The 17,311-nt window shown below is 38.1% G+C and overlaps 1 protein-coding gene across 2 annotated transcripts in view; it reads left to right on the forward strand.

Moving 5' to 3' along the window:
- Positions 1 to 1,648: 1,648 nt before the first annotated feature.
- The window catches only part of GABRA3 (gamma-aminobutyric acid type A receptor subunit alpha3), a 358,344-nt gene continuing 342,681 nt past the window's right edge, over positions 1,649 to 17,311 (forward strand). Inside the window, exon 1 of one of the 2 annotated variants that reach the window (XM_032845269.1) lies at positions 1,649 to 1,826. The gene's annotated coding sequence lies outside the window, so the exon portion shown is untranslated. Of the gene's footprint in view, positions 1,827 to 1,938; positions 2,024 to 17,311 lie in introns of those variants that run through there. The other variant, XM_032845270.1, reaches the window with a different exon arrangement.

Below are 17,311 nucleotides of genomic sequence, written 5' to 3' on the forward strand. Positions count from 1 at the left end.
ATTTATGCAAACAAATACACTTGCTTTATGTAAAGCTTACCTGTTGCTTTGGCAGACAAAAATACTATGTCTGGGATCAGCAGACTAGGTGCTGGTCTTGATTTTATCACTGATTCACTATGAGATTGTATGAGCTATATTTTTTCTGCAAGCCTCTTTCTCTTTCTGCATAATGAGATGGTTATCTGTCTGGGTACTTTTAGCTCAGTGACTGTGAGCCTACGGATCCCTATCTCTATACTCAATATATGGGTTAAAGTGGAGCACATATTCCTTACTGGACATGTGTAGAGAATTGGGAATTTGGGGTAGGGGGAATAAAAATAGCCCACCTTGGGAAAAATTTTAAATGCCTACCATGTCTGAGTCACTGTATATGCATTGAGGCCAGTATTTTTATGCTAAACATAGTATGTAGGATAGGAACACATATGCTCATATTCATATTGCCCTTAAAACATTCAAAATGGAATGTCATGTCAGTGTGATTTGGGGTCTCATTTGGGGACCCATCTTTGGAGAAGCTTTGAAATTTGGTAGTGTATTTTTCACTATCAACAGATCAATTTCCTTGTCACCTGGAATTTTTTCCTGTCTTAGAGCCTAGATTGTTAGGTCTCAAAGAGTCTTTCAAGATCATCTACATCTATCACCATTCATTTTGCCATTGGACATACTATGAGAGCCAGATTAAACAGGTAACTTGTCAAAGGTGCAGTGGAGCAATTTTGAGAGGCAGGACTCAAACCCAAGTTCCTTTATTGTATTCTTAGCCTAGGTCTCTTTACCCTCTATTTCATTGTTACTGTACTTTGCTCAGTTATCTTTTTTTTTTACCCCAATGGGAATACAATTGTTTTATATTTTAACTAATCTCTTCTCTGTCCTATTCTCCCAAGTGCAAACTCACCTGTGAGCTCACACACTTACCTATACCTATATTCCTTTCTGAGGTTTTTGAAAAGGAAGTATTGTGGTTCTGCTGTTTGTCTGTTTTGCCTGGAGGGAAGCTCCAATTGACAGTTCTGAACTGGGTTCACACTTCTACTTTGTGGGGGGTGGAGGTGGTAGTTAGGTCATTAGGGAATCAACGTGGCTGATCACTTTCTTTTTAGTGGAGGGGGAATGACAAACACTTTGATGTAATTTTTTTTAGCTTATTACTGTCCTCAGAGATGGAATGTGAACAAACAGGATTGTGAAACCTTTATTTGGAGCCTGAGCTAAGAAGACACACCCATAGGGATGTAAGGGAGATAGACCACTTATTTTCTGTCTTGGAGCAGCTAGCCAGCATCACACATCAGCATGGTAATCCATACTTCCTTTATCCTCCTATTCACTGCTCTTACCCTTTTACTCTCTTTCCGTTCCTCTTGCTTCCTCTGCTCCTCCCCTTCCCTCTGAGCTTCCCTCTATTTCTCAGCTGGAAATCTTAAATAATAAAATACTACTTTAGTCTTTCCTAAAACAACCACAGATCCAAAACCTTGCAGCACTGTATTCCAGAGCCCCAGCACAGCCGCGTGCTCAGCACCAGGGAATGGTGAATCTAAAGCCAGCAAAGGGGGAGGGGAGGAGGGAAGAGAGATGAGATAGGGAGAGGCGGGAGAAAGAGAGAGGGAGAGGGGGAGGAGAGAGAGGGAGAGGAGAGCGTGAGCGCGCGCAAGCTAGCGAGCAAACCAGAAGAGACGAGAGAGGGACCAGGAGAGAGACCCAGAGAAAGAGAAGAGGAAGCCGAGCTCTGTGAGGACTTAATCTCCAAGTTGTTTCATTTCATTCATCCTTCTCTTCTCTCAGCCTCGGAGAAGTGACTGTGGCTCTTGGTAAGGAACATAGATGTCCCTCCTTCCCCCTCCCCCAAGCTGAGGTCTCCTTTAGCGATAGCATCTCTCCCCGTACTGAGAGTCTCCTTGGGTTGGCCGGGGAGGCGAGACGTGCTCTGCAGCTGTGATGCTATCCTGGGTTTCCCAGTGGGGCTGGTGGAAGCCCAGAGTTGGCATCTGGGCAGGGAGGCATTGAGGTAAAACATGATTTGGGGAGGGGGTTGTGATGTGGTGTATGCGCGATTTGCTTCATTGTCAGTGAATTGTTTTGTTCCTTTTTGGAAACAGGTCAGCCTTGACCTTGCAAATTGCTTAGGGGGCCAGGCAGCTGCTGCAGAAAGCCACCCAATGTTCCCTAGCTGGAGCAGACAGCGCAGTCATGACCCCCCAGACAGCCCTAGGCACGGGGATGGGGTAATGGCTGGAGCTTCCTTCCTCCTTTAACTCTTTCTCTGCAGCTGTTTCTCATTGCTGAAATTGAGAAATAAGGAGAATACCATGCAGCCCTTTTCCCTTTCCCAGATGCAACTGAGTGGAAAGTTGTAAATAACTGCTTCTTTTGAAAGCAGCTTGAGACCCCCCTACTTCCTTTAAGGGGTTTATTGTGGGGTTGGGTCTGAGTTCCTTTACAAACTTACGGGGCCTCTCTTGTTTCCCCATGGGAAGCCCCATTGCCTGCCCACTCCCCATCCTAGGTAGTTGAACAGACAAGCTAGAAAGGGATTCAGATACCCTACCCCATCCCACTGGCAGGCATGGTATAAGTCCAGCTGTGTCCTTGAGAAGGAAGAAACACCTGATGGTTTGTGTGGAATTGGTTTCCCAGCTTGCTGGTCCTCTGTGGCTGAGGATGGCATAGGCAGGAGGACTGGGGGAGGGGTGGCTTTTGGATTTAGAGCAGGGTGATAAGCCAGGATTCCTGCTGTGAATTGTATGGTTTATTGAGGATCAGCATGTTCTGGATGTCTGGAGCTATGCAAGGACTGGCTGAAGATGTTGTAGTATAACCCCTCTGAACTGGTAGGAGAAGGGATCTGGTTGCTTGATGGGAGTTTTTGAGTTAGCAACGCTGCCATGCCCATGGTAGTAATTATTACATCAAAAATACTAATTGCTACCATTGTTGAGTGCCTTGTATGTTTTGGATCTTAGGTTGAGGATTTACTATGTATTCTTACACCAACACTATAAAGCAGGTACTAGTATTATCCTTGGTTTACTGATGAGGAAACTGAAGCACAGAGAGGTTAAGTAACTGTCCAAGGTTGCAGAGTAATTACATGTCCCAGTTGGGAATTAAAACACAGGCAACTTAATTCTAGAATGCATGGTCTTGGCCTTTAAGTACTACTGTCTCCTTGGGGAAAATTTTGTACCTTTGTTGGTTAGGCAAGTGTAGGTGTGATAGGAAGGGTACTCTTGGCAAAAAAAAAAAAAAAAAATAGTAGCCTAGCCTTTGTGTAGAGTAATAGGAAATTAGAGTATGGCACAGTGGCTGGCCATTGTGGAACCAAGCCTCATCTGGGTTTCCTGGAGAAGCTGCCCAAAAGGCTCTCCTTGTCCAGCCTGCTTTCCTTTGAAAAGGCTATCTGGAAAGACTTGACTTTTTTACTGTCATAACCTCATCCATCTCACATCCAGCAAAAGACTGCTTTTTTCAGGACCAAATCTTACTCTTATTTTCTGAGAGCTAGAGTCACCTGGTCCTAAAAATTTTAGAATATTAAAACCTTGGACCTGGTAGGTCATTAAGCTTAACTTCTCCACCCAGTTCTTCAATTTGTCCTAAGCATTCAATTCATTGACTGATTTTCACTTGATCTCTCTGCAGTGACAGAGAGCTCATTAGATGGCTTTTTTTTTTTAATCTTTGAGCAATTCTGATTGCCAGAAAGTAATCCCCATTATAAGCCAAGGTCTGTTTCCCTATAACTTGTATTCATTGCTTCTTTGGGACTAACTGCAACAAATTTGCTTCTTCTTAATAATAGCTCATCAGACAGTTGAAGACAGCAGTCATACCTCTCCCCTCAAAGCCTCAGGTCTGACAAGATCACAAGTAAAGGATCATTGTTTGTCTCATTTTGGAAGCTAGACTTTTATTAATATGATCAGTATCCCATTCTCGTTTGTCAGTCACAAACTAGGATACTGAGCTTTTTTAAAGCAACCTTGATAGTGCATGTTTTCTTCCTTGGAAAAGCTTGCTATTTGGTATCAAGTGGACTCATGGGAACAAAGAAGCTCTCCCCCCGAAAAAAAAAAAAACACACCAGAAATTAGTTAGCGATAGTTCTTCTGAAGCCCCAGAATGTCCAAATAGCAGTCAGAAAATAGGCATGTGAGATTTGAGCAACAGGGATTTATGGCAATTATAAAGGAGACACTTGAAATAGTGGTGATTCAAGGTTCACACAGTATACGGAAGGTAAAAGGATAAATTCTTTGATCAGAAAGTATTTCAGAAACAATGACATCACTGAGGGGATGGTGCGGAGTGAGACTGGGTGGAGTAGGAGTGAGCACCAGTGTGTTAGAGTGGAGAACTGACCTGGGTGTTAAGGAACTTGAGTTTTATTCCTAGCTCTGCTAATTTGTCAGTTACCTTGGACACCCGAGGCCCCCGTCCATGGGCCTCAATTTTTCCATCTAAAAATGATGATGAGGTAGATTGTAACACCAAGGGTCTTTCAGCTCTGTAATTCTCTATCTGAAGTAAATTATAAAGTCTGGGGTTTGTAAGGGCTTCAGAAATCATCTAGGCCAGTGTTTCTCCAAATTTAATGGGCAAAAGAGTCTCCTGGGCATCTTGTTAAAATGCTAATTCTGACTCGGAGGGTCTGGGGGTACAGCCTAAGATTTTTCAGTTTAGCAAATTACCAGGTAATCTTGAATCTGTTGTTTCAGTGCTTTTCAAACTACCTTGTTCAAAGACCAGTTTTTAAAAATTTTCCAATCCACCACAGACTGTTACTTTAGTAAAATACATTATGAATTATTAGAAAAGGAGAGAAAAACAAAATATAAACTCACATTTTTATTACTAGATTCAACAGACATAAAAATTATTTTTTAAATTGCTATAATATTTCATAAGTGATTATTTTCATTTCTGCTCCTAGGTCATTACTGCCTGGCAATAATAGTTTGCAGATAGGCATTGATCCATAGACCACACTTTGAACAGCACTAGTCTAGGCTACTAGGAATTTAAGAGGCCCAGATTTGGCCCAGTTATAATTTCAAAGTCATTTTTGCCAAAGGATTTTTCACCATCAGGTTAAATGTCTCCTTTGACAAAGAACTTAATATACTTACAAAGTAACATCACTTGTTGTGACTGTCATAAAGGGTTTTTTTTAAGCTTTTATAAATGTACCTCGTCACTTCAATGTATTGTAGTATCAGCCACTATCCTAGTGTGTGGCATATAGTAGGTGTTTAATAAATGTTCATTAAGTGAATGACCAAGTCACTTGGTATAATGCATTTTGGAGCCACACATTCATTAAATAATAGGTAATTTTGGTTTCCTTCCAGCATTTGTGAGACAGTATTTATCCTGTTTTATAAATTTCTAATGGTGACTATAAGGCCAATTTATCTGGAATCCCAATTTTATTTTTAAAGGAATTATATGTCCTGGGGCCCCTAGGTGGCTCAGTGGTTTAAAGCCTCTGCCTTTGGCTCAGGTCATGATCTCAGGGTCCTGGGATCGAGCCCCGCATCGGGCTCTCTGCTCAGCAGGGAGCCTGCTTCCTCCTCTCTGCCTGCTTCTCTGCCTACTTGTGATCTCTGTCTGTCAAATAAAAAAATAAGATCTTGAAAAAAAAGGAATGATATGTCCTAAGTCCCAAGTTTTTACCTTTAAATCAATTGTTCATCAATTCAGTAGTCCAACATTTATTTAGTGATGTGGTAAAGCATCATGCAGATAATACAAGGCCATGCAGATAAGACATGACCTTTGCTTACGAGGAACTTACAGTTTGATGGGGAAGAGGCCATAAATCAGATACTCACACAACAGTTATTTCAGTCAGTAATAAATGCTATGAAGAAAAAGTATGAGGGTGAGGCTATGAAGGTATATAACAGAAAAAAACTGATCTAGTGTGGGGTTTAATAAAAGCTTCCTTGAGGAAGTGATATTAAGGGTGAGTAGAGACATGGGAGTAGGGTGGGGTTATTATGGTGAGGGAGGAGCAGTTTTGTAGATGAAGAGAAGAGCATGCATGAGGGCCTTGAGATGCATAGTGAATTTGAGAAATTGAGAAAAAGCTGGTGTAGCTGAAGTGATCATTGTAAGGATGTTGATGTTTATTCCAGAAACACAGGGACTGATTAAAGTCTTTTTAAGCAGGATGACTGATAGAGCCTAAAATGAATCCATTTAGTATAACATTACTAAGTGCTATGAACAAAAGGCGACGTGGGAGATACAGGCTGATTTAGGAGTAGCCTCTGCTGTCCAAGATGACAGAGTCAAGTAAGAGAGAGAAGAAATAGACAAAAAACTATAATTTTACGAGAATGTAATCCACACACATAAAAGAAGGGCATGCAAAGAGATCAAAGGCAGCTTCCCAGAAATGTAGTGTTTGAACTGGGCTTCAAAGATTAATCAAACTTTGGAGGTACACTTTGGTGTTTTAGGAAAAGGCCAGAAGAGCAGAGGACATGTATTAGGAACAGTGAGGAGCTTAGTGGTGTTGCAGTCAAATGTATGGTAAAAGTATGTAAGAACTATTTGGCAAAATAAGTAGAGAGCTTGGCTGTAAATAATATTAAATGCTGGCATGGAGAATTAGAGCTTTCTTTTATAGGCAGTAGAGAGGCAACACCTTTATTTTATGGATGAGCTAACTGATCCTGATATGGGGAATCACTTGATTTGACTGAGGTCACACAGCCCAGCAAAAAGTGTTGGGTACAGTTGAAAGAAATGTGGAATTGGAGCTCTCAAAATAAGTCAACTGGAGAGAGTGATTTGAGTCATTGATAATAGAGGCGGTACTTGAAGTGGAAAGAAGGGATCCAAAGATCTCTTCTTTGGGGAGTGCTTATGCTTTAGGATATGGGAAAACAAAGATGAGATTGTGTGAAGGCTACAGAGGAGAGGGAAGGTGTGTGGAAGTAATGTTTGAGAATGCAGTATTATGAAAGAGCCAAGAATAAAGAGGTCTCATCCATTAGTTGGGCAAACATTTATTGAGTACATTCCATTTACCAAACATGGAGAATGTAATGGTGAGCAAAATAACTGTGGTTGTTGCCACCTTTGGGTTCATGGTTCAGACAGTGAGATAGACATTATTCTACAAACTATTGAATTACATATTTTACATTGTGATTAGTATATAGAGGAAAATAGATTGCTTTAAGAAGGAAGGCATGGTTATCATTATTAGACTTTTCAGCAGCACTGTGTACTGACAAGCAATATCTAGTTTCTAATAGTTCTCCCCATTATGATACTCACAGTATCATAATTACTAAAAGACTGGATGATCATATCCATTTCGCTGTTGTTTGGCAGATGATAATGCTGTAAAGAAATGTAAGATTCCCTCTAGTCTCATGTCCACAAAAGCACAGGCTTATTTTTTTGAAAGATTTTTTAAATTTATTTGACAGAGAGAGAGCACATGTAGTCAGAGTGTCAGGCAGACGGAGAGGGAGAAGCAGGCCCTCCGCTGAGTAGGGAGTCCAATGTGAGGTTTGATCCCAAGACCCTGGGATCATAACCTGAACCCAAGGCAGCTGCTTAACCAACTGAGCCACCCAGGCACCCCAAGCATAGGCTTATTTGAAACCAGGTTATATGTCATGTTGCTTAACTGAAATTCTCAATGAGTCAGCACTCTTCCCAGATCATCTTCATTCTCCCCATTCAACAAGTTCTAGAAAGATACACTTAGTAAGAAAAAAAAAGTATGGAGAATGGGATATTAAAAGTCTCTCTGAAAATGAGATTTCAGATAGCCTAGTCTAGATTCTAGTCTTGGTTTGGACGCTGACTTAGTTTCTTGTAACAAGTAACTTGTTTGAGCTTCTGTTTCCATAACTGTCAAATAAGGAAGGTTGGACTAGACCTAGCTGAAAGAGTCTATAGTTTATGCTCTATTCTTTACTCCATTCTCATGATCCTGTCCTGGTTGTTCAGGCTCAGTCACTTGTTTAAGGAACACTAGGGATTTTATATGGAATTCTGAAGGTTGCTAATTTTGGTGGAAGTATTCATAGGGCTTAGAAGAGATCACAGGAATGCCCTTTCCTTGTTTTATTCCTGAGATTGCTCAAACCATCACTGTTCTGGGAAAGTTAAGAAAAGAACTGACTGTGTTCTGAAATCTGTAGTAACTCTGAGTACTAGGTGATATTTTCACCACTGCTGGTTTTAAAATGAACTAAGGGCACTGAAAAGAAAATGATGCAGGATACTGTGGAGCAGAGGCAAGGTGATTATCTCATGTTCTGAAATGTAGTGGTCCAGACAGTCTGTTCCTAGGGGGAAGATCTATGGTAAAGGGAAATATTGGTTGGTAATAGAAAAAACATTTTTATACTTAAAACATTTAAAAGGTATTGATGTTTGTACACAATGTCTCCTCACTATACACAGAATGAAGAATAAAAATCTCCAGGATGTATATTTTGAAGGGTACTCTTTTCTGTTTAAAAATGATTTCATAAAAGGAATCAAGAATTACATAGATTTTTTTTGAAGGGAAGGGGAGGTGGATGGGGGTGGAATTATGTAAGTGATCATAACATAAAATAACTTTTTTAAATAGTGCAAGATGAGCTCAGAAATAGCAGGGTCCTTACCAATCATATAATGGTAGTCTTATCAACCAGTACATATGGTCATTTATTTTCAGTGTGAATAGTTCCAGGAAAGGTTGTTTAATACCACCTGGTAACTGTGATCGTTAACAAATTCTTCTTCATACTGACCTGAAATCTGTCTTTTGAATCCAACCTATGGGTTGCTCCTTGGAGCAACAGGAATACTAATGTCTATTTCTCTGCCCTGTAATTAGCCATTCAAAAGCTTAAAGATAGTTTGTTCTTTTCATCTTTTCTCCAGTCCATATATTCCCAGTTCTTAAGCTCATATGGTATATATTTTGAGTATCTTCTGTAGGAGATGCTGAAGTTTTCAGTATCACCCTTAATACATAATATCCAAAGCTGGACCCAGTATTCTAGGCATGGCTGATTAGCACCACCATTTAAAAAATTTTGTACATTTATGAATCTTCCTTAAGACTGTAATATCTATTTCTATTTTTTTCTATTCATAAAATGAAACAGCCTCATAATAGAAAATTTTTAAAAATGGAGAGAAAACACAAATCGCCTCTCAATACCTTGTCCAAAGACAACTTGCTTGGCTTTCTCCCAGATGTGTTTCCATGTTTACATAACTGGGATCATATCTTACATGTACTATTTCATATCTGGCTTCTCCATGGGTATTGTACTGTAAGTATTTCACTGTGTCATTCACCAGCCTTCAGACAATTTTTAATGGCTTCATAATTTTCAGTTGTACAATTTGTACCTACTTTAATTATTTAACAGATCCTGTATTAGTCATTTAAATTATTTTTAAGTTACCATGAATAGCCCTGAAATGTATACCTTTATGCATAAACCTTTGCTTCTTTGACCCTCATCTCTTTTAGGTCTTTATTCAAATATTACCTCCATACGATCTCCAAAACAATTATCCATAAATATGCAAACCCTTCTCCTCCAACACTCACTTTTCTCTTTTCTTGCTTTATTTTTTCTCCCTGATCTGTATCATAACCTAATAGTTGAGATACTTTCTAATTTATTATCTGGATCTTTGTATTAAAATGTAAGCCCGTTGAGCACAGATTTTTTTTTTTTACTTTGTATTCACTATTGTATCACCCAGTACCTAGAGCAATGCATGATACATTGTAGATCTTTACTAGCTATTTGTTGAATAAATGATTTTCTTAAGATGGGTTTTTATAAGAGACATTATTGGACCTGAGGATTAAATTTTTAAAGGCTCGGTATATGTATGAAGTTGTCTCACTGTATCAGATGGACAATTTCTGTTCATACACCTGTACCAAAACTGGCTATCGTCATTCTTTTAAAATCTGCCAGTATAATAGAAGCTAAATGATATCTTACTGTTTTAATGTTTCTTTTATTATATTGAGCATGAATATTGTCTCGGGTTTCTTGGTCACTTTTATTCCCTTCCTATGAACATATATCCATGACCTGTATAATTTTTCCATTGATAACTTATATGTTTTTTGTTCATTTTTGTGGACAATGTATACATTTAATAGACATTATACCTTTCTTCTGTGGTATATGTGGAAAATACTTCCCATGTTTGTGTTTTAAGTGAACTTTTATGCACAAATGAACATTTATATAACTACATTTATCTTTCCATTTGTATTATTTCTGATGAATACATGTAAGTTTTTTCCCACCCAAATTAGATAATTGTTTAAATGGATTTTTTTTCATTTTTATTGCTTATATTTGTTTAATCCTTCCAAAATTTTTTTTTGGTGTGTGGTATGAGATAATTTTCTAAATTGTTTTCCCTTTCAATTTTTCACAATAACAGATATTGAATAATTAATCCTTTGTTCTGTGATGCTGCATTTAATATGCATAAATTGTTATATATAGTAGATTCTCTTTTTGGAATTTATCTAATTTCCATATTTTATACCCTGACTCTTTCTGTCCTAGTTTAATACTTTTGTAACTTTAAAATAATTTTTATTACCTCAACTCTTCTGTTTACCAGCTGTGTGGAATCTGACCCTCTATATGTCTATTTGTATAGAGAGTATAATGGTAAAATTTATGTTATGCTTTTAATTTGTGAAGGGGATCTTTCTATCATTATTTCTGCTAATTTATTATGGCTGGTATACAGGGAAATTGCTATTTATAATTTTAACTTCTATTTTTTCATTTTGCTCAAATTTATTAGAAATTTATCATTTCTTATTTCTCATTTTTAATTTTGAAGACTTTAAAATATTTAGAAACTCAGAGAAACATCTAATAAAATGAGCAAATAAGTACATACATACTGCTCAGAATGAACAAATGTTAGCATTTTGTCATTTTTGCTTCAGATATATTTAATGAAGTAAATAAAACATTACAGATAAACTTTACTTTCCGATGTTTAGCTCAGCTTTACTTCTCTTTACATCCTTCCAGAACACAAAGCCTGGAGCCGCTCACACTTGCTTCTTTTTCTTTTAAGTTTTTATTTAATTCCAGGATAGTTAACATACACTATTATATTGATTTCAGGTGTACAATACAGTAATTCACCAGTTCCATACATCACCTGGTGCTCATCAAAAGTGTATTCTTCAATCTCCTTCACCTATTTCACCCATCCCCCTGCCCACCTCCCCTCTGGTGACCATCAGTTTCTTCCCTATAATTGAGTCTGTTTCTTTATCATCTCTCTCTTTTTTTTGCTTCCCTTTGCTCATGTGTTATGTTTTTTTAAATTACACATATTAATGAAATTATATGGTATTTGTCTTTCTTTGACTTATTTTGCTTAGCATTATACTCTCTAGTTCCATCCATGTTATTGTAAATGGCAAGGTTTCATTTTTTATGGCTGAATAATATTCCTATATATATATATATATACATAGAGAGAGAGAGAGAGAGATATCCATATATATGTATACACACACACACACACACACACCATCTTATTTATCTATTCATCAGTCCATGGACATTTGGGCTGCTTCCATATCTTGGCTATTGTGAATAATGCTGCTATAAACACAGGGATGCATGTATCCCTTTGAATTAATGTTTTTGTATTCTTTGGGTGTATACCCAGTATTGCAAATGCTGGATCATAGAGTAGTTCTATTTTTAACTTTTTGAGGAAACTCCATACTGTTTTCCAGAGTGGCTGCACCAGTTTGCATTCCCTCCAACAGTGCAAGAAGGTTCCCCTTTCTCCACATCCTCACAAACACCTGTTGTTTCTTGTGTTGTTGATTTTAGCTATTCTGATGGGTGTGAGGTGTTAGCTCATTGTAGTTTTGATTTACATTTCCCTGATGGTAAGTGATAATGGTTATCTTTTCATGTGTCTTGTTGGCCATCTGGATATCTTCTTTGGAGAAATGTCTGTTCATGTCTTCTGCCCATTTGTTAATTAGATTTTTTTTTTTTGGTGCTGAGTTTTATAAGTTCTTCATATATTTTGGATACCCTTTATCAGATATGTCATTTACAAATATCTTCTCCCATTCTGTAGATTGCCTTTTAGTTTTGTTGATTGTTTCCTTTGCTGTGCAGAAGTTTTGTATTTTGATGTAGTCCCGATAGTTTAGTTTTGCTTTTGTTTCCCTTGCCTCAGGACACATATCTGGAAAAAATTTGCTAAGGCTGATATTGGAGAGGTTACTGCCTGTCCTCTCCTCTAGGATTTTAATGACTTCAGGTCTCAAATTTAGGTCTTTCATCCATTTTGAATTTATTTTTGTGTATGATGTAAGAAAGTGTTCCGGTTTCATTCTTTTGCATGTGGCTGTCCAGTTTTTCCAACACCATTTGTTGAAGAGACTATCTTTTTTCCATTGGATATTCTTTCCTGCTTTGTTGAAGATTAATTGACCATATATTTGTAGATTCATTTCTGGATTTTCTATTCTGTTCTATTGATCTATGTGGATATTTTTATGCCAGTACCATATTGTTTTGATCATTATAACTTTGTAATATAAGTTGAAGTGTGCACTTGTGAATCCTCCATCTTTTCTTTTCTTTTCTTTATTATGTTCAATTAGCCAACATATGGTCCATCATTAGTTTTTGATGCAGTGTTCAATGATTCATTAGTTGCATATAACACCCAGTACTCATCATATCTCTGCTTTTCTTTTTCAACATTGCTGTGGCTATTCAGAGTCTTTTGTGCTCCCATATAGATTTTAAGGTTTATTCTAGTTCTCTGAAAAATGCTGTCGGTATTTTGATAGGGATTACATTCAATCTGTAGATTGTTTTGGGTAATATAGACATTTTAATAATATTTGTTCTTGCATTCTATAAGCATTGAATGTCTTTCCATACTTTTGTGTCATCTTCAATTTCTTTTATCAGTGTTTTATAGTTTTCAGAGTGTATGTCTTTCACCTCTTTGGTTGAGTTTATTCTTAGGTATATTAATACTTTGAGTGCAATTATAAATGGGATTGTGTTCTTAATTTCTCTTTCTGCTGTCTCATTATTGGTATATAGAAATACAACAGATTTCTCTAGATGGATTTTATATCTTGCAATTTTACCAAATCATTTACCAGTTCTAGCAGTTTTTTTGGTGGAGTCTTTAGGGTTTTTTATATGGAGTATCATGTCACCTGCAAATAGTGAATGTTCTACTTCTTCCTTACCAATCTGGATTCCTTTTATTTCTTTTTGTTATCTGCTGTGGCTAGGAATTCCAGTACTATGGTGCATTAAAGTGGTGAGAGCGGACATCTTTTTTTTTTTTTTTTTTTTTTTTTTTTTTTAAGAGTGGACGTCTTTGTCTTGTTCCTGACCTTCTGGGAAAAGCTTTCAGTTTTCCCCATTAAGGGTGATGTTAGCATTGAGTTTTTCATAGATGGCCTTTATTATGTTGGGGTATGTTCCCTCTAAACCTATTGTGTTGAGGGTTTTTTCCATGAATGATGTACTTTGTCAAATGCTCTTTATGCATCTATTGAAATGATCATGTGGTTCTTATCCTTTCTTGTATTAATGTGACATATCACATTGATTGTTTCATGAATATTGAATCACCCTTGCAGCCCAGGAATAAATCCCCCTTGATCATGGTGAATAATTTTTAATGTATTTTTTTAAAAGATTTTGTTTATTTATTTGACAGACAGAGATCACAAGTGGGCAGAGAGACAGAGAGACAGAGAGAGAGAGGAGGAAGCAGGCTCCTGCTGAGCAGAGAGCCCGATGTGGGGCTCGATCCCAGGACCCTAGGATCACAACCTGAGCTGAAGACAGAGACTTTAACCCCCTGAGCCACCCAGGTGCCCCTTTTAATGTATTTTTGAATTAAGTTTGCTAGTGTTTTATTGAGGATTTTTGCCTGTCTGTTGATCAGGGATATTGGCCTGTAGTTCTCTTTTTTAGTAATGTCCTTATCTGGGTTTGGTGTTAGGGTAATGCTGGCTTCATGGAATAAATTTAGAAGTTTTCTTTCCTTTTCTGTATTTTGCAATAGTTTAAGAAATACAGATATTAAATCTTCTTTAAATGTTTGGTAGAGTCTGCCTGAGAAGCCATCTGGTCCTAGGCTTTTGTTTGTTGGGAGTTGTTTGATTACTGATTTAATTTCTTTGCTGGCTATCAGTCTGTTCAAGTTTTCTATTTCCTCCTTTTTAAGTTTTGGTAGTTTATGTTTCTAGGAATTCAACCACTTCTTCTAGGCTGTCCAATTTGTTGGCATGTACCTTTTCATTATATTTATTTCTGTGGTGGTATTTATTATTTCTCCTCTGTCATTTGTGATCTTGTTTGAGTCCTTTCTCTTTTTTTCTTGATAAGTCTGCCTAGAGGTTTGTCAATTTTGTTGAGTTTTTCAAAGAACCAGCTCCTTGTTTCATTGATCTCTTCTGTGGTCCGTCCTTCCTTCCTTCCTTCCTTCCTTCCTTCCTCTTTCTTTTGGTTTTTGTTTGTCTAGGAAACTCTTTATGCCCCCTTATATTCTGAATGATAGCCTTGCTGGTTGGAGTATTCTTGGCTGCAACTTTTTCCCATTTAGCACTTTGAGTATACCATGCCACTCCCTTCTGTCTTGCAAAGTTTATTTTGAAAAATCTCTTGCTACTCTTATGGGTTTTCCCTTATAAGTTAATGACTTCTTTTGTCTTGCTGCTTTTAAACTTTTTTTCTTTATCACAATATCTGAAAATTTAATAAGAATGTGTCTTGGTGTGGGTCTGTTTTATTGATTGTGTTGGGGGTTCTTTGTGGCTCCTGAAATAGAATATCTGTTTCCTTCCTCAGATTAGGGAAGTTTTCAAGTATTATTTCTTCAAATCAATTTTCTTCCCCCTTTCCTCTTTTTTCTGAGATCCTATAACATGAATATTATTACATTTGATGGAGACACTGAGTTTCCTAAGTCTGTTCTTGTTTTGCATATTTTTTCCTCTGTCTTTTGTTTTGCTCGATTACTTTCCATTCCTCTGCTTCTTGAATCCTACTGTTCATTCTATCAAGCATATTTCTCATTTCAGTTTTTGTGTCCTTTATCTCTATGTTATTCCTCATCTCTGGGTTAAGTGTTTCCCTCATGTCTTCTACTCTTTTCTCAAGTCCAGCAATTATCCTTATGATCATTGCTTTAAATTCTCTTTCATGCATGTTACTTCTACCTTCTTGGCTTTGTCCTACTCTTTTATTTGGGATAATTTTCTCTGTCTTCTCATTTTATCTGCCTCTCTATGTCTGTTTCTGTGTGTTAAGAAAGTCAGCTGTGTCTTCTGCTCTTGAAAGAAGTGATTTTAAGAAGAGATTCTGGAGTGTCTTGTAGTGCAGTGTCTCCTATTCACCAGAACCTGGCACTTAAAGAGAGTAAACAATGTGTATTTACACCCTGCTATTGTGTCTGTCACTCTACTTTTTAATGCAGTTATCTGCACTCTCTTTGCCTATTGTGGATTGTGATTGCTCTCTGTGGTGTTAGTGGGATCTAAGCAGGCCAGTTCTGAAGGGGTGTGCCCACCAGGGAACTTGGAAGCAGGGCAGCAACATTAGCAAAATTTGTGCTGGACTACTAGTCCTATGCCAGGTCACCTGAAGCAATGTGGCAGCTGGGAGCTGTGCAGCAGGTTGGCCAGATGTGTGAGGCTAGGTGTGGCATGCTACAGTGGCTAAGAGCATGCAGTGTGGCACATAGAGTTAGCTGTGGGTGATCAGCTGAGTACTGTGTTCAAACAAATGTCGAGCATGTGCTCCATGGCTCTGGGGGTATGAGATGACCGCTGAGGGCTTGGGGCTGGGAGCAGCACCTTCAGTGACTGGGGATGCATGGCTGGACACAGCACAGTGGATGTGTGCAGTGCCCGATGAGAGCTGTGCACCCCATGGTTGGATATGGTACCTGCATGGCTTTAACTAAATTTGCCCTGAGCCCAGGGCTGAATCTAGCAGGCTTGGAGTGGGTAAGTCCTCAGGAGAACTTATTCATTGGTGTGGTGCACTGCTAGCAGATTAGGTAGCAAATGTCTATGCAGCCCCACTTCTGGGGAAGTGTCTCTGTGCTTATGCTGGGGGTTGGGAAAATGGGAAATGGGAAAATGGTGCCTGCCAAGTCCCTTGTTTTTGAAGAAGCCCCCTAACATGCTCCAAAATCAGTATAAACAAATCTGTCTCCTGTTTGCCCCAAACATTATATAAACTGCCATTTCTGTTTTGGCTCATCTCTGTAGGCTGCTCTCTCTTTAAGGGCCACAACTCAGCTATCACTTGCCTCCTGGGCTTTCCCAATGCTGTCAGCTGAATTTTAAAGCTCCAGGCTTCATGTCCCACTGGTTATACAAACTAATGAGTTCAGACCCTCTGATTTTTAAAGCCCAAGTCTATATAGATTAGTCTTCTGTGTGTGATCTCCCTGGTGTGAGGGCCCATTTCTCTGCCCTTCCCATGCCCAGCTCCCTCCTCCTGTGGGCAGCCTCTCTCTGCCTTTCTGACTGTTCCAATCTTTCAGATGCAGCTTCTTCTCTATATTTAGTTGTGGAGTTTGATCTGCCAGGCTTGGGATCACTCTCCAGTTTATTGACTTTGATGTGGATGATATCTACTTGTAAATGTGGGACAGGGTGAGCTCAGGGTCCTTATACTCTGCCATCTTCACAAGCTTCCAATAGTGTTGTGTTTTTAATTTCCAAATTTCAATTGTTTATTGCTGGTATATGGGGAAGTAATTGACTTTTTATATTAACTTTGTATCTTGCCTTGTCTGTTTTTATTTTAGCCATTCTAGTGAGTGTGTAGTGTTAGCTCATTGTAGTCTAATTTACATATCCCTATGACTAATGATTTTGAACATCTTTTCATGTGCTTACTGGCCATCTGTACATCTTCTTTAGAGAAATGTCCATTCAAATTGTTTTCCCATTTTAAAATTGAGATATTTGTATTTCTGTTATTAAGTTGTAAGATAAATGCATATTACAGTGCTTTAAAAGATAGGTATTTTGAAAAACACTTTCTCCCATTCTGTGATTTCCCATTTCATTTTCTCTGTGGAGTTTGTATTACGACTTTTACCTTTTCTATTCTGGGAAGTCTTTGCCTTAACTAAATTCAAAATGATCTCATTTGTTTTCTTCTAGAATTTTATAGTTTCAGTTCTTTGATTTACATCTTTGATGCATGTCTAGATGACTTTTTTCTCTGGGGCAAGGTAG

This window comes from Lontra canadensis, unplaced genomic scaffold, assembly GCF_010015895.1.
Source record: "Lontra canadensis isolate GAN:19392208 unplaced genomic scaffold, GSC_riverotter_1.0 scaffold161, whole genome shotgun sequence".
Taxonomy (NCBI): Eukaryota; Metazoa; Chordata; class Mammalia; order Carnivora; family Mustelidae; genus Lontra; species Lontra canadensis.